Here is a 27,851-nt window from a genome sequence, read left to right on the forward strand (position 1 = left end):
GTGCCCGCCCCGTGGGGTGACGGCGCCTTGTAGCACCAGCAGGTCTGCGGGGAGGGAGGAAGAAGAAGGAATAGCAACTTGTTTATTACAGACCCCCCTCCCCCATACAAAGAAGTGGGGGTGCAGGAGTGCAGAGAGCGCTGCTTGTGGTATCCCTAATGCAGCCGCTTCAGTACAGCCAATTCTCCCAGGCGCTGCAGCTGCCACCTTTTATATTAACCATTTTTACAAAAATCGAAAATTGTCCCGTGGTAATGTGCGCCGACAGACCGCGAGGAGCTTACCCGTCATGGTGTTAGGGCTCATTCACACGACCGTGATTTGGGCCACGTGACACACGGTGAATGGAGTCTATGAAAGTATGTGGACTTTCATTGATCCAGCCAGCATGTGAGCCCTGTGTGTAGGTGCGCACGCTGCGGGTGCGTTTACAAGGCACAATGCATTACATATGGGCAGCGTTTTCATACGCCTACGAGACAGCGGGAAATAGAAAAAAAGATAGTCATACTGCACATGACTGTGTGTGAAAGCTGCGGTTGAGCTGTGTAAAAGGGCCTTAGGGCGCCTGCACACGAGCGGAAATTCCACGGCGGGATTTCCGCCGCTGGAAGCCTGCATAGGATTGTGTTAACAAACGCAATCCTAGGCAGAAAGCTGCGGTTTGGCCGCGCGAAATCTCGCGTGGCAAACAAACCGCGGCATGTTCTATTTCGAGCCCCGCATAGAAACGTCACTCACCCGCCGCCGGCTCCGGTCTGTGCATGCACCAGCTGCCCAGCAAGCCGACACATCAAGCGAGCGTGGGTGAGTATGCACTGGTCCCTGCAGACTCTCGGGTCGGGTCCGGCGGCGAGAATCCTCGCTGCCGGATCCGACCTGCCCGTCTGCAGGTGGCCTTAACCCTTTGCAATCCAATTTTGGATTCAGGGTTTCCTAGGGGGCTTTCTCTTTCTGCCATTATACAATGGCGCCATCTGCTGGCTAGAGCCAGTAATGCAATATGGGACATGCTGGAAAGGCCCCCGACAACAGAGCAGCCAGTATTATACAGTAAGTATACCCTGCTGGACGTCTCCCGACATCGGAGCTGTACAGCCTTCAATCAAAATGTCTTCAGACGTCAGACAATGGATTGGAAAGGGTTAAAGTGGACCATCAGTTTCAGATGCCCAAATTGTTGCTGCTATTAACCCTTTCCAATCCACTGTCTGACCTCTGAAGACATTATGATTTAAGGCTGTACAGCTCCGATGTTGGAAGACGTCCATCCGGGTTCTCTTACTGTATATTGCCAGCCTCTCTGCTGTCGGAGCCTATCCAACTTGTCGCCTCATGCAGTAGTGGCTTTAGCCAGCAGATAGCGCCGTTGTATAATGGCAGAAAAAGAGTAAGCCCCCTAGGAAAACCAGGATACAAATTGGATTGAAAAGGATTAAGGGCGCTCTCACACGGCTGTTTTCTCCGGCATGCCCTAGGCATATTTCCCGCGCTGCAGTACGCATGCATTACATACTGCTACGTACTTACCGATCCCCATACACCATCTTGGCCTGTATGTGCGCGTAATACGCACCAGGATAGAGCATGTCATCTTCTATTTTGCACACAGTGCGAGAAGCGCAGTTGAAAGTAATGTAAAGTTAATTACCACATATTACATGCAGAAAACCCATAAGTGTAATACGTAGTAAAAACCGCCTATGTGAAAGAGCCCTTACTTATTGCCACTGAATAATAAAAGCCAGCATCTGGCCTCCCTGTGTCATACGGAGGTTCTCCTTTTACCATCCCCTATGGAAATGCTTTAGAGAACAAAAGGTCAAGATGTCACTGCAACAAGCGCATACAGCCGTGTATCTCCACTCACAGCCACACAATGCAGTTAAAGGGACACTCCAGGAAAAACCCGCTACACTGTGTTATGCCCGGAGGGCAGTGCATGGCGCTGGGAGTCCGAGGAACCCAAAGAGAGAACGTGTGTTATACACTGCTCCTGCAGATTGTGGGGCCCCGCGTGCAGAGAAGGCAAAGCACCATCCAACAGTAGCTAGCCTGCAGGTGTTCCTGTGTTCCAGTCACTTTACAGAAACCAGTGGAACAAATACTTGAAATTCCGTCCCCCTGCAGCTCGTAACACTCCTAATACAATCTTAAACTACGTTACAAACCACAATATTACTATGCAGTTACAAATATATTTAGTCATTGTTACACTTAGGCCACTTACTCTCAACTTCTCGAATGTTCTTCGGCCTTCACTTGAATTACAACTTTTCTTCTCTGGTGGCTCCGTAGGCACACAAGATGACACAGTCTTTGTAACGGGTGGTTCACTCACAACAGCGGTGATTGTTGACCAGTACTCTTACTCTTCCACAGTCAAATGTCCAGACCCCTTATGTTGTGGACAGGAGGTTCGTCTACTTATAGCACAGTCTTCCAAAGATGCTCTGCCCTCTCTTGTCCTTGCGAGCTTCACTCCAGCTGCGCAGTACTTTCACATCCACAACGACCCACTCCTCTGCAAGTGTACCACTTGATACCTCACTTAGTTAACACCCTGTGGGGTACAATGTGTCCTGTGTAGAGATGAGTATACATACGTGCATACTCGGTAAGTCGATATACTCGAGAGAGCATCGCCTTTTTCGAGTACCTACTGGCTCGTCCCTGAAGATTCAGGGGGGCACGGGGGTGAGCGGGGGGTTGCAGAGGGGATCAGGAGGGAGAGAGAGAGGGATCTCTCTCACTCTCCCCCTCGCTGCCCCGCGCCTCCCCGACCCCCGCGGCCCTCCTGAATCTTCAGGGATGAGCCAGCAGGTATTCGAAAAAGGTGATGCTCGCTCATCTCTAGTCCTGTGATTTGCTCACAAACTCCATCCAGCATGATGACTGACTGCAGAGCACTCGCAAATAATCACAGCCACTGAGCTTGGCGCTTCACACACTCTTCTGCATGGGCCATGCCAGACACTATTACACTCTCCATGTTACATCATTAAGCGTAATCATCATACTTTGAGATTAGGTCATCACTCTCCACATATCTGTCCACCTATCTATCATTATAGCATCTATACAATTAACATTATTTTCCATGGATAGAAGATAAAGCTTTTTAATGGGAAAACCTCTGTAACCCTCACATAATCAGGAGTGTTTTGAGTTTTGATGACCACAGGAATTTTTAATTTTGATTGTGCCACTGTACTCCCAGTGATCCCAAAATCTGCCTCCCCCGAATGCCCCATGTAATTATACACAGGTTGGCACAATCAACTGTCACTCCATTCACTTCTGTGGGACAGAGGGAGATTTATGCACTCCTCAATCTCCCTCTATCCCATTGAAGTGAATGGAGAAGTGGTCACGATTGTGCACCATAGCTCCGTTTACATGGACAATTCATGGTGCCATCTCAGGGTTGGTAGGGTTCCCAGCAGTCAAACCCCCAGTGATTAGACATTTATCTCCTTTCCTAGGAACAGGAAATATATGTCTTTAATGGGAAAACCCTCTAAGCTCATTTTAGGCAATAACAACCTGACCTCAGGGGTTTGTCTACAAGAGACATCATTTCAGGTAGTTCATCAAAGAGCTCAGGAATATCATAACCGTCTTACACTGTGTGCAGTATAACTGGTTTTCAGGCTGTGTCATGCATTAATCAATCCTGAGTTACTTTCCACTGTGCAAACATGTTGTCAACTACAGGTTACATATTTCTTTACTCTGAACAAGAACCATGCTATAGTACAAGATTAAATAATGACGACAGCAGTAAAACACTCCATTGGTCAAACTTTATCACCTCATAACAAGTAATGTCCTACTTATCGCACCTCCTAACACAATGCATGGAGTAGGTGTGTGATCTTTTTGTGTCATACACAAAGTACCAGTCTCAATTATTTATTTCAAGTATGTTCCATTGCATATCTGTCTGAAAATACTGGATGCAGCGCTTTTCCTTCTTTCCAAAACCAGGCAACTGGGCGGAAAGCAGGCGGACCCCATTATAGCCAATGGGGTTCGTCCGGCACTGTTCGGTTCCATCCAGAGACAGAACCATTCGGCCGCTGGGATTCCCTTTTCTTGCTCTCTAAACAGAGCAGGAAAGTGGAATCCCCAAAGCAGATGTGAAACCACCCTAAATGGCTCTTCAACTACATATTGTGTTACCGTACTTCTGTAAATATGAGAACGGCATAGTGACTAACAAATAAAGGAATTCTAAAGAGCATTATATTTCTCGGAAGAGTTTTCCAAAATCATATAATTCCCAATTATCAGCCTGACAGCCCCACAGTGATATATCAGACTTCTATCATAAAGGGATGTTTTTTAACTCAGTATTCATGGAATTGAAATTTAGGCTAATTCCACACAGGCAGCGCGTTATCGGGCCATGATATCTCGCTCGCCAACATGCAATTTCCCCTCGGACGCATCACTTTGGTGAAGTAACGATCCAGACAGCCACAGCCGAAGATCACAGAGTTTCTTCCATTGTTTCCAATGGGGAAACCTTGCATCGCATCGTGTGCACCTAGCACGTGGCGCAATGCTGCCACCGGCCCCATTGAAAACAATGGGAGATGTGATGCACACACCAAGATAGGACAGGCTGCTATTTCTTTTCGCATCACACCACTCATGTGTATGACCCCATTCAAAAGAATAGGGTTCATATTCATGCAAGATTTGCGCGTCTCACAACTTACAAATTTCGGCCTTATTTAAACTTTTGTCTATTTTCATCTTGGCATTACTATACCAAATAAAGTTTTTTGTTTTTTTTTAAAGAAAAGGATGTCAAATATTGGCCTTATGTAGCAGTGAGCACAAATACGTAAAGGTATCTTTACACAGAGCAACTATTGTTCAGAGTCACTGAGAAAAGTTGAAGCGTACAAATTATTCATTTTTAGATTGTCCCAGCGCTAATCGTTCCTGTGCTCATACACAGGAAAAATCATCGCTGACTGCACTAACTGACTGCGGGTGGAACGGCCGGGGATCGTTCTGGCTCGCCCGCTCCATTCACAGTAAGCAGGCAGTCGTTCATAAGTGAATGACTGCCTGTTTGCACTGAACGATAAGTCATTCAGCTTTTTACATGCAGAAACTGGATGACGAACAAGAAGTGAAAGGCTTTTCAGTCGGTGCATGTGATTACAACGAACAATTATCATTCCGATTCGTGGGATCGTGGGAATCCTAACGATAATGGTTCTGTAAAAGCGCCTTTAGGGCTCCTGCAGACAAGCATAAGTGTAAATACAATTGCTCCAGCGCAACGTATTTGTGCAGTGAAGAAGTCGTTTTTGCGCATGTAGCAGCTTATATTTCTCTTTTTGCGTTCATGATAGCTATGCTTTTCCACACGCATAAAAACACACTAGCAATACGTCATGCTGTCATCATAGACCCAGCCCACTGTAATCACCCACAAATAGTCAACATGTGTGGCGTGACACTATCCTGCGGTGCTTCTGGTACTTCCTGTGTTTGTGAGAGAGTGGCTGAGGTTGGAGGCATGTCTTCTGATGACGAGGATGTTCTTTTGCCTTGGTTGCTGATGCGCAGATTTGGGCAATCACATGAAATGGTGCAGGTTATTCATGCCAACCCATATATGGCGTCAATCTCTGCAGGGGGAGGAGGCTGGAAGAGCCTGGAGCAGTGCTCTGAGTTCCCGCCCCTCCTTCTGCCTCCTCTCCACCCCCTCTCCGCCCCTCTGCACTATTTTCAATGAGAGGAGGTGGGGCGGGGGCAGGGCTAAGTTACGTGAATTAGCTCCGCCTCCGTCCCGGCTCCCCTCATTGCAAATAGTGCAGAGGGGGTGGAGAGTTGGCGGAGAGGGGTCGGGAGCTCAGTGCACTGCTCCTGGCTCTTCCAGTCTCCTCCACTGCAGAGAGGGACACCGTATATCGGCCGGCGTGAATACGTGGCCGATATACGGTCATCTGAATAAGCCCTTAGGCTGACCTAAGGCATCATCGTAAAAGTTCTTTGTCTTCTGTTATTTGTCGATACAGAAGTTCGATAAACTTCTAAAGGAGGTGTGTTCCGGATTTACATACAGATACACTAACATGCGCTGCTGCATATCAGTTGAGGAAAGACTTCTAGTGACCCCAAGGTCATTTTTTTCTCCTTTAATTTTTTTTTTTTTTTTTTTAAGCATGCTGTAAAGTTTTTGTTCCTTTCTTTCTGCAGGTTCCTGGGAATTTGTATGCTTCACTGCATTTCAAGTTTCTATTGGGGCAATACATCATTTTTAGAATCATCAGAAAGACCTGTAATGTCCTTTGGCAGCGTCCGGTGCCATTGGTGATGGCACCACCCTCTCATCTTGATTGGTTGGACATTCCTGAGGGATTCTTGGATATTGCCCAGTTTCCAAACTGAATCGGGGCGCTGGATGACAAATACATCCGTGTTAAAAAGCCGCCGCACTCACGGTCCTGGTATTTCAATTACAAGCAGTACTTCTCCGTAGTGCTGTTGGCTGTTGCTGCTAGCAACTATGGATTTTTGCTGATGGATATTGGGACCTATGGAAGTGCTGTGAATCCTCACTTTTGGCTGACCAACTCTCTCTGCCAGAACCACAGAACCTTCCCGACTCTGTCAGGTCCACCTGTCACATTTTTCATTGTGGGGGTGAGGGATTTGGCCTGACAACTCATGTCCTGCATCCTTTTGCTCGCACGAACATGGACACCGGGAAAATGTGTGTTTAATTAAAAACACATGCAAGGCGTTTCGTGGATTCCAACAAGTGGAGAGGTTTCCACAGCGCACTGTAGCTAAACCTAAGAACATATGTGTCATAATTAGAGCCTGCATGGTCCGGCACAATTTTGGCTAGGACAACGAAGCTGGTTGGAATGTAGAAGAGACTCTACTTCCAACTCTCTCAGTGAAAGTTGGGGATAACCCCACACTGCATTGCAGACCAGCAGCATCTGTTCTCCAGGTCAGGGAGATCTTCATAGACTACGTTTTGAGTCCTCAGGAATTTATGTGGCAGATGGGCTATGTTCAAGGAAGCAGATGAACTGATCTCTTCAAATAGCACAATTTTTTCTTAAGCGGGTCGTGCTTTCCTGTTTTTTAAGATGGATACCATTTGGCACTATTTTAGGTGGGTTGCGAGTTTAAAATAATTTTGCAATAGTAACACACGATTGTATCTCTGAAAATGATTGAAAAGTGTTTCTAAATCTCTATCGTAATAATTCTGAGACCCATGGCCAGTTTCATAGCCATATATGTCTGCCAAGTCCTCCTTTAGCCAGAATTGCAGGTAGGCCGGGAGTTCTGGTCAACCTGCAATCCCAGAAGGGGGTGGAAAGCTGTTTCATTTGGCCTTGCATGAGGCAGCCTGGGAATAGCTGCAGATGTGGAGGGCTGGGATCCCACCTCCGCGCCGTCCTTTCCCTCTGGAATGCTGGGTGGGGAAGAGGATGCACCAGCTGGCTCTGCACCCTCAACTTCCCCCTGTGCTTTCTCTGGGAGGGAAGTTATCTGAAGACCTATGGGAAGAAAAATAGACTATATAAGCACAAAACGTTTATGTTGATATTTATATGGCCACTTGGTAGGGGCCCTGGAGCCGCTTCCTGCATGTGCGAGCCTCATTAACCTCAGGGCAGTCCGCTGAACTAAAATATGGCATCATTAATAGGTTGTAAGCCTGCATGGTGCACTATTCCTGCCATGTGGCCTAACACCCTGTATATGCTAAGCAGCCGCCCCTCTCAATATAAGGAAGGTGTGTGAGTGGATGTTCATCAGTACCTTGCACCTATGAAATTTGCTCCTCCATATAGCATTCTGGCTGTCTGTATGTTGAGGGATGTGGTGTTTTTACCTGCCCTCTTGTATTAGTATATCAGTAAGTATATGGACGCTTTCAGTGATTTGTATTTTAATGACAATATATGTTTAAATCATGTGATATTAATAAAGGAAAGACTGCCCTTAGCTCTAAATATGTTGCTTAAAGAGCAACCACTGTTCAGTTTTTTTCCCCATAAATCAATAGTATAAGCGCTGAGATGAAACTGAGTAATACAGTGTATCTTATTAAAGAAAAATACCTCTTTCTCCAATTATCACTCACTCTCAATTCACTGAGAAAATCTTTATGCAAGAGGCAGAGTGGAGCCTTATCGTCCCACTGAGGAATCAGGTTACAGCTATTGTACATAGAAGTGTATAGAGAGGGGCAGGTGGAGGAGGAAGTAGCTGCAGAATGAAAGAGAGGCAGAAAGAAACATGTTGCTGAAGTCTCTGGTAAGTGTTTTCTGGTTCACAGATACACTGCTCAGTACTGCTGTAGTGTCCTCTGTGCTGCTGCTTCTGAGGGTGTGCTATAGAGAGATTAGTGAACAGGAACTCCAGTTCTCTGAGTGCAGCGCATGGTAGACATACGGTAATAGGCACTAGTAGTCTCCTACCTGGTGCTCAGCTCAGGGAAGCTGACAGTTAGATACTGAGCCTACAGAGGGGCTTACATGTGATAAAATGCATACTACATGGTATATGTCATTTTACCAGATGCCTCTGTACAGAATAGCACAGAAGACTGTGTTATTCAATACAGCAGAAAAATGGTATAGTATATACGTATAACTGACAGACTAACCATCTCTAGGGGGGAAAAAAAGAACATGTGAAACATTGGAGTTCTTGTATTTGAAAATGAGCTATCTATATAGGCAATATCACTTGGTTTCTAGTTCAGCACATGGTATCTCTGTTATGTTCCTAGATTGCTGCTCGGGCTAGATATCCTGACTAGACCAAAGGTGCTTCCCTTTCATTCTGCTCTCATGGTAGAGCTGTGCAGAAGGTCAATCACTTGAGAAGCAAAGGAAGGGTGTGCAGTGTATCCTTTCCTTGCCAAATAATATCACTTGTGCTTGCAGGAGAACCAGACTTATCATCAGTCTCCTATTTCACTTTTTCCTGACTACAGAAAAGCTGTAGTTGTAAAACACTGCTTTCTTTAGGCAAACTTCACACAGACTTTTTTATAATGTTTTTTTTAGCTTATAAAAAATGCCATGAGTTTTACATGCTTTTACAAGCTTTTTTTGGTGGCAATTTTCCTTTTTAGGCCTGGCTCACACGACAAATGATTACTGTGCATTACGTGTACTCCTGTGTGGTACGCAATAACTTGCAGGCAATCAATTACATTGCCTAACGCAGTTCCACTCACATTAGTGTTTCGGAATTGCGTAATACAAGAGCGCAAAAAAGAATGCAACATGGGAAGAGAAGGAAGGGAAGGGATGGGCCTCAGGTCGGACAGCTTCATTGATTTCGATGGAAGCCATCCGTGCGGAATCCGCACTAAAATAGACTATGCTGCGATTTTTCCTTGCAATTGATTTCCGCGAGTGTGAAGGAAAAAAGCGTTTCTATATAGCATGTTATGAATGGTATTTGCTGCGGATCCACGGTGCGGACGCCAACCGCAGATTCCGCAATGCAAATCAGATCATGTGCAGCCGGCCTTAAGGGTGAAGTCACACGAACGTATATCGGCTCGGTTTTTACGCCGAGCTGATATACGTTGTCCTCGTGTGTAGGGGGGGGAGGATAGAAGAGCCAGGAGCAGGAACTGAGCTCCCGCCCCCCTCTCCGCCTCCTCTCCGCCCCTCTGCACTATTTGTAATGGGAAGAGGCAGGCGGGGCTAAGTGGCGAGAATTAGCCCCGCCCCCGTCCCACCTCTCCCCATTGCAAATAGTGCAGAGGGGCGGAGAGGAGGCAGAGAGGGGGGCGGGAGCTCATTTCCTGCACTTGGCTCTTCCAACCTCCCCCCCTGCACACGAGGACAACATATATCGGCTCGGCGTGAAAACCGAGCCGATATATGTTCGTGTGACTTCACCCTAAGGCTGGGATCACATGGGATGTAAGTATCGCAGAATTACCGCACCGAAAAACCACGAGATTTCTGCGGGATAAGCGCAGCTTCAAAGCCCACTGCCTTTAGCTGCGGGTTTTGGAGTGGCTTCGCCGCCTGCATTTCCGCTGCGGCCCCCTTTTCCCCCTATAGAAAGGAGAGAGGCCACTGCAAAAATGAAAAAGAATTGACATGCTGCATCTTTATTTTCCGCGCCGCATGTCCGTTTCCACGTGGCATGAATGCTGGTATCCTGATCCTGATAGTGGCGCGAGACAACCCCGATGCAGGGGTTAAAAAAGAAAACCGCACAGCGCTTACCTGAATCCCCGCGCTCCGGTGACTTATTACTTACCTGCTGAAGATGGCCGCCGGGATCTTCTCCCTCGGTGGACCGCAGGGCTTCTGTGCGGTCCACTGCCGATTCCAGCCTCCTGATTGGCTGGAATCGGCACGTGACGGGGCGGAGCTACAAGGAGCCACTCTCCGGCACGAGCGGCCCCATTGAGAAAAGAAGAAGACCGGACTGCGCAAGCGCGTCTAATCTGGTGATTAGACGCTGAAAATTAGACGGCTCCATGGAAACGAGGACGCTAGCAACGGAGCAGGTAAGTGAAAAACTTCTGATAACTTCTGTATGGCTCATAATTAATGCACAATGTACATTACAAAGTGCATTAATATGGCCATACAGAAGTGTATAACCCCACTTGCTGCCGCGGGACAACCCCGATCAGTGGCTGCTGTTGTTAGCTGTGATAAATAGGTCTCTGCTGTGAGAAACGCTTGAAAGAAACAAAAGCTGAATTAGTTGGCCATTTATAATCCATTGGTAATGAAGTATCCTGATCTTGGCGTGGGGACTATAACACATGAGTGAAAGAGACTTGCAGGAGGCTTGAACCTGTGACAATAAATTGGCATACAATCACGTCATTAAACAAACATCATGTGCTTTAAGGAACATGAAAACATAACACCTGTGTTCTTACCAAAACTGCGCATTACACCTTCAGAAGTGTTTGTGAGAGCCTGATATCTGGGGTCAACAAAGCTCTAGTGGTAAATGCTTTTATGCTTCCTGGATAATGTGCAACCTTCTTTCTATTCCTTTCAGCACACAATAATATCTTGATTAATAGTTTCAGTGACATTCGCCAGTTGGCAACATCTAAAATAATGATCAATCACGTCGGATACTTGCTATTGAAGGGCTTCTTTCACGTTATATTCAGCAGATCTACTGAGTCTTTACACAAGGGAGAGGGGAAACTTTCCTTAGGTCGGTTTCACACGGCCGAGAAAATTGTGCCAGATTTGTGCATTGCGAGACGCACAAATCTCGCACAAATATGAACGCCATTCTTTTGAATGGAGTCATATATCGCGACTTGTCCTATATTTTTCAGAATGTATCGCCCATTGTTTATAATTGGACAGGAAAAAACATGTGCGATGCGCAGACGAGTGCGATACAAGGTTTCACATTGAAAACAATGGGAACCAGTTGCCGATCCTCCCGAGCTGAAAGACGCGCCGGAGAATCACTACTTCAAAAGGGATTGGGGTTGCATTTCTGACAGAAAAACGCCTTGCATCCACAGGTAAATCGCATGTTGGCAAGCGCGATACAAGGCCGAATTTCACAAACCAATTTCGCGCTCGCTCTTGTGTAGGAAGCCTAAGCATTTCCTTTGGGGATGTTTTCCCTGTCCATTGAGTCCAGATCTCATACCGCTTTTGATTAAAAAAAAGACATATAGTAGAGCAAATTTCCCAAACATAATGTGAAAACAGGCTTATATTTTTAGAGGCACAAAAAATCATGCAATATTGCAACGTCCTTTTCTTAAAAAAAAAACAAAAAACAAACAAGACAAAAAACATTTCTGTTAGGCCGAATGCCCACAGACGGGTTATCGCCGCAGAAATCACGGTCAGACACCCACCACGATTTCCACACCAATGGGCGTCCATAGACATGCTGTGTAAAACAATTTTCCCATGCCCACGAGCGGAAAGCAGCTGCAATTTTCTGCTCGCGTGGGGAGAATCACAGTGAATTCTAATTGTGCGGAAAAGTACACGGACAGCTTCCATTGCAGTCAATGGAAGACGCCCATCCCGCGATACTCCGCACTGTGGGCATAGCGGAAGTATTGCGGGACTCAGCGTCATACCCCAGCACCAGCGCGTTATGCGCTGCACTGCGCATGCGTGCCGGCTCATCGGTTGACACTCTCGTGGCGGATCTGGACAGGTGAGTATGGGGTCTCTGGGGGGCGCCAGGTCTCATTCCACTGCGAGATTTCGAAGGCGTAATCCGACACGGTGGTGGGCATGAGCCCTTATGTAGATAAAACTTAAAAAAACACTACAGTAGGAATACAAAAAGCCCTGTGGCTCCTTCCCACAACCACATAAAAAAAATGGTAATAAAAACATACTAAGCCTAAACTTGGCTTTTTGAAATGGTCTGCTGAATGTATGTAAAGGTGCCCATACGTCTTCGACAGCTGTTGGACAAATGATCATTCATCCAAGAGCTGTTTTCCCCAGTACACCCATATGCATGAACATTCAGCTTGGTGAAATGTCCATGTGCTTATGAAGTTAAAGGGGTATTCCTGAAGGTAGGTCATCAATAGTTGATCAGTGGGGGGTCCACCATTTGGGATCCTCACCGATCAGCTGAGTGTTAGGCCCCCTGTCAGAGCAGCAGGGTGGTTTTCATCATTAGTGGTCAACTCTGGAAGTGTAATATGTAGCTTTACCCCCATTGAAATCAATGGAATCGTTGCCTTCTATTACACTCCTGTCTGCGGTCAGTGAGATGGGAGCTTTTTGCAGCGTATATGCTGAATACCCTCCACAAATATGGTGTGAATATAGCCTTACAGAAAATCCTCACTCCAGCATGAAGACCAGCAGTTATCTTTCTCTCTCAACCACTGGATCATTAAGACACTCCTTACCTTACTTCTTCAGTGTAGTGATTGTCAATGTTGTTCTCCATGTTTTCCATGGAGATTTGATGTCATTATCCAATTACCGCAATTTCTATATCAATGGCATGAACATATTCCAGTTTTGTTTAATACGGGTAAAACAATCTATTAGAGGTATACATTGATTACATAAAATGTGAAGTGATGTTAAGAATTGAATCTACATATAGAAATCTACAAAATCTTTGACAATGACTGAAGGCATATTATATAGCTGCTTAGTAGTATTGCCTTACCCATATGTGAGATTTTCTTTTTTGAGAACCTGTCACACAGACTGCTGATGGTCCTGTAGACCAGTGTTCCCCAACTCCAGTCCTCAGGGACCGCCAACAGGTCATGTTTTCACTATTTCCTTAGTATTGCACAGGTGATGTAATTATTGTCGGTGCCTCAGACATTGCCACAGGTGTTCTTACTATAGGATATCCTGAAAACATGACCTGTTGGTGGTCCCTGAGGACTGGAGTTGGGGACCCCTGCTGTAGACCACTGAGGCCATGTTCACAGATTAGGGATTCTGACAGGATTTAGGAGTGAAGTCTGTGCCTAAACAATGAGAAAATCAAGGACCATTTTGCCAGCAATTTCTATGAAATGTTTAATATGTGAAATAATGAATGTATTGTGGATTATAAAATCTGCAGCATGTTCATTATTGTTATGGATTTTACACTGAATTAAAATGAGACTAACCGGTGTGTGTGGATCCAAATAAACAATCGGTGGCAGAAATCCAAGATTCAGTTGTGGGTTCTCCAACAGATTGTGTAGGAATTCCAGAGCAGATCATGTGAACAACATCCTATACTGTTATCAAATTGCTCCAGTTTACAGAGTGTGATTTCAATAATAACATTACACTGAAAGTTGCCGTATACCGTTCATATATCTGTTGGCTGAATGCTCGATTGGTCAAAATCCATCTCCATTTTCCTCCCTATAGACATGGGCACTGGATTATTTTGAGAGAGGGAGATTAGCTGCTAAAGGACACTTCTGGCATCAGCTTATCTCCCAGTAGAATAAGTGCTGGGAGATAGCCAACGTGCTCAATCCTTGTTTCCCAACATTTGAAGTTGGGGAACACTTTGGACGCCCCCATACAGATTTGAACATTAATCTAATGTGTATGAGAAGCTAATATAAATCTTCAACAGTTTATATGAGTAATAAATAAATCTTGGTATTTGTATAGTGCCAACTTATTCCGCACCGCTTTTCAGGTAATTATTATTTATTACCCCCCACCAAGCTGGGTTCTCATTTTACCGACCTCAGAAGGATGGAAGGCTGGGTCAACCTTGAGCTGGCTACCTGAATCATGCGGGGATTGAACTTGCAACCTTCAGGTCATAGGTGAGAGCTTACACTCTGTGCTACACAAGGCTAATAAGGACTATTATGTTTTTATTTTCTAACTGGTCAGTTTAGGAAAACACATTTTCTATAGATATGGTGCATCCCTATAACTTTAGCAAAATATACAAAATCTTATATACAGATAGTCCCCGACTTGCGAACATTCGACTTACGAATTTCGCTAGATACGAACTATCTGTCCTGCACAGTATGATGTAATGCTATGGCATTACATCATACTGTGCAGGGACCGGAGAGGCTTCTATCAAGCCTGATAGAAGCCTGTCCGGTCACATCGCGGTTGCTGGGCAGCCGGGGGCCTTCTGAAAGGCCCTAGGGCTGTCTATGCAGAGCGCCTATCAAGCCGTGCGCTTGATGGGCACTCTGCATAGGCAGCCCTGGGGCCTTTCAGGAGGTCCCCCTGGCTGTCTAGCAACCGCACAGCGTCTCGTGATCTCATCGTGGGACGCTGTACCGGTCCCCTGAACGTCGGGTGCAGGCTGTTTCTTACAGCGGGCACCCGGCGGCAGCAGTTCCGACGAGCCGTGCCGCTCGTCAGAACTGTTAACACTTTAAATACCGCTGTCAGAGCGGTATTTAAAGTGTTAACAGTTCCGACAAGCGGCGCGGCTCGTCGGAACTGCTGCCGCCGGGTGCCCGCTGTAAGAACAGCCTGCACCCGACGTTGTATGGAGCAGGATCCACCCGCGATCCCGCTCCTTATAACCATTTGTTCGACTTGCGAACAAAACGGACTTGCGAACAGGCTCCTGGAACGGAACCTGTTCGCAAGTCGGGGAGTAACTGTACATTGATACTACAAGGTATCGTATGAGCGATAATTCTCCAGCAATGCATCAGTCTTAAGTGTGCAAACATATTGATTTCAGACCTGGCAGAAGATCAAAATATGATAGCCAAGTTACAATGAGAACAGTCACGCTCTGAGAAATCATTCTCAAGTCACACCATTACTGAAAACTAGCTCCACTCCTTCCTGAAGTATATTAGTTTATAGTATAAAAAGTAAATCCTGGTTAAGGAAATTCCCTATTTTAACCTGATCTATTTCTTTTCTACCTTGGTAATAAGTATTGCTATATTTACAGTGATTTGCTGGAATCCAAAGGCGTTTCTGAATAAAGAAACAGCTGCTATGACCAAAGTGAAAGCAGTGATCATGATGATCATACTCAAGCAGAGGTTTGGGTATTAGATTAGGCTCTTCCTACTTCCTGGACATATGTTGTTCTTCCCATGGTTGTGCACTATCTGTACCTGCTTTAACTATCAGTATTCAACTCTTACTACTGACTTTTACTTATCTGACTTCCTCTTAAGCCAGTTACTCACCAGATGACATTGCAACCATATGTCATCAGCATACTCGAATTGGCCCATATGGAAATAGGTGAATCATCCGGTTGGCCCTGGGCCAGGAGTTTGCCCCAAGTTCTCCTGCACAAGTAGAACTGCACTGTACATCTATTACGCTACATATGGATAGGCAGTGTATAGCATCTCAGACAGGTAATATTTGCATGTAGCTGTTGAGTGGGTCCTCAGAATGAATTTTACTGGTGGGCCACAGGAACCCCAGTCCAGTACTGGTCATCAATATTGCATCTAGTTGTATTTGCCCAATAGAAAATATGACCAATGAATGCAAATACGGAGACAATTACATATCAAATACTGATGACAGCATTGATGACCAATGGTTGCATTCTTATTTTACTCACTTTCCATAGAATATAATGGGCATATTTTTCACACAATATGGACAAAAGCAGCACATGTCGTGTTTTTAAAACACAGACATAAAAAATACACCATGTAAATACAGCTGGCTGAGGGTGGTAATAGGGGCAGCACACTGCTGGCCACAGGCCAAGATCATTGGTTCGATCACTGGACCTTGTTCCTATGAGTCTCCCAAATAGGGCACGCACAAGGAGGTTATTAGAGGCCTGTATACAGGTGAGATCCACATCTTATCAAAGAAAACTCAGATTTAGTTGTACTGGCAACTCGGAGAACAGTTTACTTGAACTTCTGGTGGACAGTTTCTCAACAGATTTTTAGTCACTCTATTCTAGTTGCCCTCAAACAAGTAACAATAAAGCAGAAGAATATGTGTTACAGGTTACTTTCATCTGATATGGTCTTTAGGCAGCGGTGATGTCAGCAGTAGTACCTTTCCACTAGCTGTCTGAAGTAGAGCGTTATAGCAGCGGAAGTTGATGTAGGGTAATCGTCTGGTTTCCTTCAGGCCTTCCTTCGGTTTAAGGGATGCCACAGTGACTACAGCCAATAACAGAGCTCAGCGACCATGATTGCACCACTTTAATCAGCATTTATAAAAAGTGTTGCAAATCGTGTACAGAGACTCGGTAATTCTCCAGCCAGGTCTGAATGAGGAAGTATTTTTTATGCTGTCAGGAATCGGAGGTTTTCATTATGTCAGATAGGATGTAAATCCGACCGCAGTAAGGTAAGTGAGTTCAAGTCTGCGTGGTAGAACACAGGGAGTACTGATGTGAGTAATAAAGTTGCTAGACTCTGATGAAATTTTTGTACATGACTTGCAATATCCAGATTTATTTTTAATCTGAAATTTGCAGAACACATCACATTCTACATGCAATGAACAGATTATAATCTATTGCAACCTAAATTGATATGACTTTTCTTTATTATTTTCCTACCCATTTATTTATTTTACTTAAAAAGGAGTTGTCATCAACATTTACAGTTTTTTTTTTCAAGATTTTTCATCTGGAGGGAAAACTATACATGAATACTTTATATAAATACTTTAGGAAGGTTAGATCCAGCAATATATAGCAACTTCCAATATGGCAGCTGACAGTACCAAGACATCCTCAGGAGAAAAAGAAGCTGAATTCAACTTTTGACGACATCTATCTTCTAGTTTGCCAGTACAACTGACAGGCAAACAAGACAATCCAATACAAAGGAGAACTGTGGAGCTACTGTGGAGCCCTAGAGGTTCTGGAAACTATGTATATTTGCTGCATTCTGAATTATGTGGGGTTTGCCACAAACCACTGCTTTCAATGGGACCGGCAGCAGCGCCGATCCCATTGAAAGCAATGGGATAGCATGGTAGACTTCTGCCACAGCTGTGACAGCTGTGGCAGAGGATTCCTTCTTCCCCGTGGTCCCCGCAGGGTTGAAGGAAACTCCTGCCACGCGGTATTCTCCCTATCTTTTCAATCGGGCTAGCGCTGCTGCTGCTGGCCCCATTGAAAAGACTGGCCTCATCCCGGCGTCTTTCTTGCTCTGCGAGGCGAGTGTTTTCAATTGCTCTCGCAGTGCAAGAGGGAATAAAACGCCAGTGGGTGTCCAGCCTTAAAAAGATGAGAGAGGCCTGTAATTGATATCATAGGTAGACCTCAACTATGAGAGACAACATGAGAAAACACATCCAGAAAATCACATTGTCTGATTTTTTACGAATTTATTTGCAAATTATGGTGGAAAATAAGTATTTGGTCAATAACAAAAGTTCATCTCAATACTTTGTTATATATCCTTTATTGGCCATGACAGAGGTCAAATGTTTTCTGTAAGTACTCACAAGGGTGGCACACACTGTTGCTGGTATGTTGGCCCATTCCTCCATGCAGATCTGCTCAAGAGCAGTGATGTTTTGGGGCTGTCGCTGGGCAACACAGACTTTCAACTCCATCCAAAGGTTTTCTATAGGGTTGAGATCTGGAGACGGGCTAGGCCACTCCAGGACCTTGAAATGCTTCTTATGAAGCCACTTCTTCGTTGCCCTGTAGCTGTGCTTGGGATCATTGTCCTGCTGAAAGACCCAGCCACATTTCATCTTCAGTGCCCTTGCTGATGGAAAGAGGTTTGCACTCAAAATCTCACTATACATGGCCCCATTCATTCTTTCATGTAGACGGATCAGTCGTCCTGGTTCCTTTGCAGAGAAACAGCCCCAAAGCATGATGTTGCCACCCCCATGCTTTACAGTAGGTATGGTGTTCTTTGGATGCAATTCTTTTTCCTCCAAACACGACAAGTTGTGTTTCTGCCAAACAGTTCTACTTTGGTTTCATCTGACCATATGACATTCTCCCAATACTCTTCTGGATCATCTAAATACTCTCTAGCAAACTTCAGCCAGCCCCGGACATGTGCTGGCTTAAGCAGGGGGACACGTCTGGCACTGCAGGATCTGAGTCCCTGGCGGCGTAGTATGTTACTGATGGTAGCCTTTGTTACGTTGGTCCCAGCTCTCTGTAGGTCATTCACTAGGTTCCCCTGAGTGGTTCTGTGATTTTTGCTCACCGTTCTTGTGATCATTTTGACCTCACGGGGTGAGATCTTGCGTGGAGCCCCAGATCGAGGAAGATTATCAGTGGCCTTGTATCTCTCCCATTTTCTAATTATTGCTCCCACAGTTGATTTCTTCACACCAAGCTGCTTGCCTATTGCAGATTCAGTTTTCCCAGTCTGGTGCAGGGCTACAATTTTGTTTCTGGGTGTTCTTCGACAGCTCTTTGGTCTTCACCATAGTGGAGTTTGGAGTGTGACTGCTTGAGGTTGTGGACAGGTGTCTTTTATACTGATAAGTTCAAACAGGTGCCATTACTACAGGTAATGAGTGGAGAACAGGGGAGCCTCTTAAAGAAGAAGTTACAGGTCTGTGAGACCCAGAAATCTTGCTTGTTTGTAGGTGACCAAATACTTATTTTCTACCATAATTTGCCAATAAATCCGTTAAAAATCAGACTGTGATTTTCTGGATGTGCTTTCTCATGTTGTTGTCTCTCCTAGTTGAGGTCTACCTATGATGTCAATTACAGGCCTGTCTCATCTTTTTAAGTGGGAGAACTTGTACAATTGGTATCTAACTAAATACTAATTTTCCCCACTGTATATAATTACTAACATCCATGATATGGGAGTGGGAACCTTTTTCATAATTCAGAATGCAGCAATTATACATAGTTTCCAGAAGCTCTAGGGCTCCACAGTAGCTCCAAAGTTCCCCTTTGTATTGGACATTACACACACATGTATTGGCACCCTTTGTCACAATTTCCAAATAGTGAATTCTGTAATACTTTATCAGAGGTGTGGCTTGTAGCAGCAAGGCCTTTAAGGCTATTCCTTGACTGTGACTTTGTATTCTGTAATTGATAGCACTTCCTAGCATTTTGATAGCAAATATAATCTGTGTGCAATATTAAATATTTATTTTTAGATATGTTTATGTACATGTCAGCATTGTGCAGAGACTGGTAAGAATAGGAGTAAAATATCTTTTAATAATAAAAGAGTAAGGCTGGGCTCACATGGCCGTCTGCGTAAAACGCTGTATGGCAGCGATATTGAACTGCGCATGACAGCATAACTCACACATGCTGTTACGCGCAGTCTTACTGTTTTTTTTTGTTTATATTTTCCGTGCTGTCGGTTGCGTTTATATGCCGCCCATACACAGTGTAATTGCGTTAATTACGCGTCCATTAAGAACAATGAGCTCTCTTGCACGTAATACAAGGCAAAAGAGAAGATGGTGTATTCTTTTTTGCGCTCGCGTATTACACAATGCATACATGCAAATGTGAGCGAAGCAGCATAAGGCAATGTATTTGATTGCTTGTGAATTACCAAGTATCACACACATGTACATCGGTAAACTTACGCTCATGTGAGCCCGGACTTAGACTCATCAGCTGACACTTGTCAAACCTCACGAATCTGAACTTCATATACTCAGAAGATTTTTGAGGCATTTTCTTCGCACATTCTTCATACATCATGTAATATTGCTTTTTATTCTAAAAGTGAACCTGTCATCATGTTTGTGTTGTCGGAACCACTGAACTGCGCAAAAAGTGCGAAGATTAATAACACCGGGGACTAATTGGCTGGACAGCCTGTTCAATCATGGTGCGAGTGTGTCCCGTGCTGATGTGAACAGGCCTGGCAGGGCAGAAAAGACGAGCGCAATAGCCCACGATAGCGCTCCCTTCACAGCGCATATACATTAGACTATTGCAAGCGTACCTGCACCTACACTAGTGGAAAGGAGTCTTTAGATTCTACAGGGTCTGTTTTTTGTCTGTGACCATGGAAATACATACGTCTTTATAGCAGCTTAGAAATAAAACTGAATGAATTTTTTCATTACAGCCTATTGCAAGGTTGTTTCATCGATCACTTCATAGATGGACATTGACAATAAAAAATGTTTGCAGAGTTGTGCATAGCCATTCAAAGAAGTATAAACTCAAATACTAATTATTACATGTAACCAGACCTTAACTGTGTTATTATAACTGAACCCAAACTGTGCTGCTGTGCAGGGACATTGCTAGCACTCAAGATCCAGAATACAAACCCCAGACCTCTAGCCTAGTACCCCAAATCTTCAGACGTGTGCCTCACTCAACTGTATCGATATCTACAGGATGCCAATACAGTTGATAGCTGAACAGGAAGTCATACATAGGCTCCCTGCTCTACCATCATCTGCTGCTGGAACCACACAGACAATTGATGAAAGAACACTAAACATGCACTCACCTAATTCCGCATCAGCGAAGCATCCCTTTTCCTTCCTGCACTGTTGCCAACCTGGCACAGGAGGCACGTTATAGTGATGTCATCGTGCCTCCTGTGCCAGGCCAGCCACAGTGCAGGAAGGAAAAGAAATGCTTTGCTGATCGGGGATTAGGTGGTGTAGGTTTGTTATTTTTCCTTTGAACTGGGCATTATCATCACAAAAGGAACACTAAACAGGGGCATTATTATCAGATAATGTTCACTTAATATTTGCTTTATTATTACATAAGGGGCACTAAATGGGGCCATTTTCTTTATATAAGTTGCACTAAATAGGGGCAGTCTCTATATAAGGGGCACTAAGCAGGAGCATTATCATTATATAAGGGGCGTTATTACTATATAATCACAGGTGGAATTATTACCTTAACTCCTTAGTAACCGCCCATACATGTTTTCACGTTATGGCTGGCTGGGCTTTATTCCCCAGGGCAGTAAAAACACGCCAGCCCTGGGGATCAAAGCCACGGAGGCTGTGTATGTGACAGCTCCCTGCTGTCTGCTGCCGGAGGTAGTTGACAAACTGGAGTTGTCATGGGGGCTGCCAGGCCAATGGATAACAACAATTGCATAAAAGTAAAGAAAAAGTCAAATAAAGTTAAAGTTTCAGCTCCCCTCACAGATCGGATCCATGAGGGGAGCTGAAACTGCTCCCCTCCATCCTCCACAATGTCCCGCTGCATTCTTGTCCTTCCAGGACCTGACACCATCTTCTACGCATGTACACCAGATGTGAAATGATCATATCCGTGAGGGGAGGTGAAATTACATACCTAAGGCCCCGGATTTACACTACCGTTCAAAAGTTTGGGGTCACATTGAAATGTCCTTATTTTTGAAGGAAAAGCACTGTACTTTTCAATGAAGATAACTTTAAACTAGTCCTAACTTTAAACAAATGCACTCTATACATTGCTAATGGGGTAAATGACTATTCTAGCTGCAAATGCCTGTTTTTTTGTGCAAAATCTACAAAGGTGAATAGAGGCCCATTTCCAGCAACTATCACTCCAGTGTTCTAATGGTACAATGTGTTTGCTCATTGGCTCAGAAGGCTAATTGATGATTAGAAAACCCTTGTGCAATCATGTTCACACATCTGAAAACAGTCTAGCTCGTTACAGAAGCTACAAAACTGACCTTCCTGTGAGCAGATTGAGTTTCTGGAGCATCACATTTGTGGGGTCAATTAAACGCTCAAAATGGCCAGAAAAAGAGAACTTTCATCTGAAACTCGACAGTCTATTCTTGTTCTTAGAAATGAAGGCTATTCCATGCGAGAAATTGCTAAGAAATTGAAGATTTCCTACAACGGTGTGTACTACTCCCTTCAGAGGACAGCACAAACAGGCTCTAACCAGAGTAGAAAAAGAAGTGGGAGGCCGCGTTGCACAACTAAGCAAGAAGATAAGCACATTAGAGTCTCTAGTTTGAGAAACAGACGCCTCACAGGTACCCAACTGGCATCTTCATTAAATAGTACCCGCAAAACACCAGTGTCAACATCTACAGTGAAGAGGCGGCTGCGGGATTTTGGGCTTCAGGGCAGAGTGGCAAAGAAAAAGCCATATCTGAGACTGGCCAATAAAAGAAAAAGATTAAGATGGGCAAAAGAACACAGACATTGGACAGAGGAAGACTGGAAAAAAGTGTTGTGGACGGATGAATCTACGTTTGAGGTGTTTGGATCACAAAGAAGAACGTTTGTGAGACGCAGAACAAATGAAAAGATGCTGGAAGAATGCCTGACGCCATCTGTTAAGCATGGTGGAGGTAATGTGATGGTCTGGGGTTGCTTTGGTGCTGGTAAGGTGGGAGATTTGTACAAGGTAAAAGGGATTCTGAATAAGGAAGGCTATCACTCCATTTTGCAACGCCATGCCATACCCAGTGGACAGCGCTTGATTGGAACCAATTTCATCCTACAACAGGACAATGACCCTAAACACACCTCCAAATTGTGCAAGAACTATTTACAGCAGAAGCAGGCAGCTGGTATTCTATCGGTAATGGAGTGGCCAGCGCAGTCACCAGATCTGAACCCCATTGAGCTGTTGTGGGAGCAGCTTGACCGTATGGTATGCCAGAAGTGCCCATCCAACCAATCCAACTTGTGGGAGATGCTTCTAGAAGCGTGGGGTGCAATTTCACAAGCTTACCTCAACAAATTAACAGCTAGAATGTCAAAGGTGTGCAATGCTGTAATTGCTGCAAAAGGAGGATTCTTTGACGAAAGCAAAGTTTGATGTAAAAACAATGTTATTTCAAATACAAATCATTATTTCTAACCTTGTCAATGTCTTGACTCTATTTTCTATTCATTTCACAACGCATGGTGGTGAATAAGTGTGACTTTTCATGGAAAACACAAAATTGTTTGGGTGACCCCAAACTTTTGAACGGTAGTGTATACGCGGACTTTTCCCCGGCCGCATGCACAAAAGCCACCAATTGCTGGGGTAAAAGAAAATCTCCCTGCTCCTGTCTTTCAATCGTAGCTGAGAGCCTGGAGATTACACAGGGGGCCACGGTCCAATGGCGATCACGTAAAAGTGAAAAAAAGTTAAAGTTTCACCTCCTGTCATAGATTTAATCCATGAGGGGAGGTGAAATTACTTATCTAAGGCCTCCAGCGATGTCCCCTGATAGGATCCATATCCGCTGACCTTTCCCAAGCTTTGGTGCATGCGCTTGTAGTCAAGGGGGTGGACGCAAGTGCAGAAGCTGGGGGCCGGGTCCTGGTGATCACATAAAAGTAAAAAAAAAAGTTACAGCTAACCCTCCCCAAACTCTATCAAACCCAAAAGACAGCTGCATTTAAGTAAATAGAAAGTTACTAATAGATGTTAAAAATGTTTATTCACAAAAAAAGTTAGATTTTACAGATGTACAATAATGATTTTCTAGGAGGTGTTTTGCTTTACGGTTATCTACAATAGCATTAAACTGTATGTTTATATGTTTATTACTTCAATAAAAAAATGAAACAAAAGTTGAAATTTAATTCTCCTTTTCGGTTTGGGCCCCGTTGTGCATACAGACAGAATATTAGGGCCACAATGAGTATGTCTCCAAACACAGGACAAACAGGGGTATTCATTTTGGGGTGCAAAAAATGTTTTTAAAATTACACAATTGCCAAAAAAAGAAAATCGTAATTTTTTTCCTTCTGCTATGCAGTACACCCCTGGATGAATTTGGTAAGGGGATTAGTTTTCAAAATAGGGTCATTAGTGGGGGTTCGTTATCGTTTTGGCTGCTCAGTGCTATACAAGTGGGCAATGGGGCCTAAGTCACCTTCAAGCAAAATGTCTGTCCTGAAAGCCTCCAGCTGTCCCTTTTGTTTTGGGCCCCATTGTGCATCCAGATATAAGATTGGGCCACAATGGGTATGTTTCTAAACACAGGACAAACGTGGGTATGCATTTTGCAGTGCAAATCCTCATTTTCATGTGCATTATAGAAAAAAAAACTATCTTTAAAATGACATATTTGCAAAAATATGAAATTTTATTTTTTTTCTCCCCTAAATTGCATTAAATCCTGAAAGAAACTGTGGGGTCAAAATACTCATGACACACCTCAGTGAATACGTTAAGATGTGTATTTTTTAAGATGTAGTCATTTGTGGGAGTATCTATCATTCTGATACCCATGAGCCTTTACAATCTTGGCAGGAAAACAAAATGTTCCTCAAAATGTTAATAATTAATGTTAAATTTGTAGACCTCCTAAAAGGTTTAAAAAAACTAAGGGTTTTCCAATGTGCATCCGGAATAAAGTAAACAGATGAAAATATAGATCTCATCAAAAATTTTTACATGTATGTTTGCAGATATTTAACATTTTTCAGTTGAAAATATGAAAAAAATGACAATTTTTTTCAAAATTTTCCCAATTTTGGTGCTTTTAATAAATATACGCAAATGCGATTGGTCTATTTTTACCACCTAAATGAAGTGCAATATGTGGCAAAAAAAACAATGTCAGAATTATTTGGATATGCAAAACCTTTACAGAGTTATTCTATGTTAAAGTGACACATCAGATTCCTAAAACTTGGCCTAGTCACTACAGGCATGGTCACTATGGGGTTAAAAAGGCACACAGGGGCATTACTAGTGTGTAGGGTAAAAAAAGCACTATTTTGAGAAGACACACGGGACATTATTGCATTCAAGGAAACGCCTATTATTACTATGTATGGGCACAAATAAAGACATTATTACAATTTGGGAGCACAAAGGGGGCACTATTATTGAGTATATAACTTCATATTATATGAGGTACTAAAAAGAGCTCTAGGAGCACCAATACTGCTTAGGGTGCAAAATGTAGCACTTTTACTCTGTGGCACAAAATGGGGGATTATGTATCTGGCACTATTGTTTTCAAGGGTACTGTCTGTGTGGCACTATTTTTTAGGTGTAGTTAGGAAACTTATTTCTAAAGTATAGTATTGTATCACACAGCAGATACAGTAATCAAGGCAGTTAGGGCAACAACAGGGATAAAATTGCGGGTATAAGCAGGATAGGGAGTTTGTGTAGATTGGGAAAATGTTGATGAGGTTCTGGTAAAGTGAGGAGCCAAAGATGTTCGTGTTGCAAACTTTTCATAAACAAGTCATGGCTTGAAGAAGTCATTATGGTGCTCTGTGTAAGAGAAAAGATGGGAGAAGTGAACAACTGCTATCAGAATGGACGTCAGCTGTGATCACAGCATATAACAGTAATGTAATCACTGTAATAGAATCTGCAGAGCACCTGTGTAGAACTGATATCTACCACTATATGGTCCCTCTAGAGTGGTAAGATTAGTCTTTGTACAGTGGTTCTTAATGCGGCAGCATTCTAAAAGTAATGTTCAGTCACTGTGTGGTGGTCATGGTATGGCGGTATTATCTGGGCATGGTGTTGGTAATACTGGTCTTTCTCCAGTGGTTCCTATTCAGTAACATTATGGCAATATTACTCAGTCACTATGGAGTAGTAATGGTAATTGTGTGTCAGTATTATTTGAACCTTGTATAGTGGTAGCATTGTTTTTGAATAATGCTTTTGTTCAGTAATAGTATGGAGATTAGGTTAGGGCCAGAACCGCTGCAGTATAGTGCAGGCCCGTCATAATTGGGTTTGAAGGGAGAGGAAGAGTTAAAGGGGTTGTCCCGTGGCAGCAAGTGGGGTTATACACTTCTGTATGGCCATATTAATGCACTTTGTAATATACATCGTGCATTAAATATGAGCCATACAGAAGTTATTCACTTACCCACTCCGTTGCTGGCGTCCCCGTCTCCATGGCTCCGTCTAATTTCGATGTCTTCTGGCGTTTTTAGACGCGCTTGCGCAGTCCGTGCTTCTGCCTCGTGAATGGGGCCGCTCGTGCCGGAGAGCTGGTCACCGCGTCGTCATCGTAGCTCCGCCCCGTCACGTGTGCCGATTCCAGCCAATCAGGAGGCTGGAATCGGCAATGGAACGCAAGGAAGGAGAAGAAAATCCATGGTGCACCATGGGAGAAGAACCGCGGTCCATCGTGGGAGAAGACCAGCGGCGCCATCTTTAAAAGAAGAAAAGAAGAAGCTGCAGAACGCTGATGCAGGTAAGCGCAATGCTGTTTTTAAAAACTAACCTATGCTTTCTTTTTAACAGGGCAGAATAAGGGGGTAAGTGAAAATTTTTTTTTTTCGATTTCACCGCGGGACAACCCCTTTAAGGCACTAGGTTAAAAGAATAAGCTAGGTGGTGTGAGATGGTTGTTTTTGGATGGGGTTTAACCTGATTGGTGTGGAGTGAGGGGTTAGAAGGAGGGGGGTTAGGGTGTGCAGGGTACCTTCCAGAACCTAGGAGGAGTACCGGCATTCTATCTGTGCCCAGGGGTCAGCAAGCAGAATGCTTTGATAGGAGGTGTTTTTGTCTGTGTTTTGAGGTTTGGTGGGTTTATGCGAGGAGGTCTTGGATGGCGATCTTTGAGGCGGTTTCAGAGCCGATTCAAAGGTTTGTGTGCCCTGCTTAAAAAATAATTTATCTACATATAATTCATATGTAAGATGTTTGATTAAAAAAATGTATAATTGTTTAATAAAGACGATGCTATGTTCACTATGTTCCATCATCACTCCGGATTTTGTGTCTTTATTTAAGGAGAGGGGATGGGTTAGTTGAAAAGGCAGAAACGAAAGCTCATCTACAATGCCCTAGTCATGTGTAACTACTATATGCTGGTAAGATTTGCCTCTGATGTAGCAGCAACAATCTTATATGATAACTGTATATTATTTCTGTCTTTGGAAGGAAGCCCAACATATGCCTTGGGGCTTATGTCCCTGATCTTTCAAGACCCTAACAACGCCCCTGCTGCAGTGTTATCTGCATTACGTACTATGGTATGATAAAATTGATGAATCTGCTTTCTCTGTACTGTAGCCAATCTAGAATCAAGCATGCATGGCTTAATCTTTTAAGTATTTGCAATGTCACTGTTGCTTAACAAGTATGAACCAGACAGAAGTCACTATCTGGAATATATCACTCACTATACATATATTTCATAATCTTGGCTGACTGCAACTCATTTAAAAAACACAAAAAAGGCATGCAAGAGGTTTTGAAATACAGCTTTTTTTTCACTATAGATAAGAAAATATTGCTTCTACAGCAAATTTTTAAAATATAGAATAAACATATATAAGAACATTACATTACCCTATTTCTTTTTAAGAGCATACAAAGAGGCAGTAACTGGACAGCTGCAAATACCCTGTTGCACTGAAAATAAGACATGGTCTTATATTGATTTTTGCTCCAAAAGAGTTTACTTTTTACATGTATAGCTACCTGGACACTATTTAAATCGACTTTTTTTATTGACTGTAAGTAGGGCCTAATTTTGGAGTAGGGTTTATAGTTCAAGCATCCTCAAAAATTCTGAAAAA

The 27,851-nt window shown here is 43.8% G+C and overlaps 1 long non-coding RNA gene across 2 annotated transcripts in view; it reads right to left on the reverse strand.

The window, feature by feature from the left end:
* Positions 1–6,178: 6,178 nt before the first annotated feature.
* The window catches only part of LOC136632590 (uncharacterized), a 72,118-nt gene continuing 50,445 nt past the window's right edge, over positions 6,179–27,851 (reverse strand). The window contains exon 4 of one of the 2 annotated variants that reach the window (XR_010793185.1): positions 6,179–7,547. This is a non-coding gene — a long non-coding RNA (uncharacterized lncRNA). Of the gene's footprint in view, positions 7,548–16,162; positions 16,813–27,851 lie in introns of those variants that run through there. The other variant, XR_010793186.1, reaches the window with a different exon arrangement.

Source organism: Eleutherodactylus coqui, chromosome 1 (genome assembly GCF_035609145.1).
Source record: "Eleutherodactylus coqui strain aEleCoq1 chromosome 1, aEleCoq1.hap1, whole genome shotgun sequence".
NCBI lineage: Eukaryota > Metazoa > Chordata > Amphibia > Anura > Eleutherodactylidae > Eleutherodactylus > Eleutherodactylus coqui.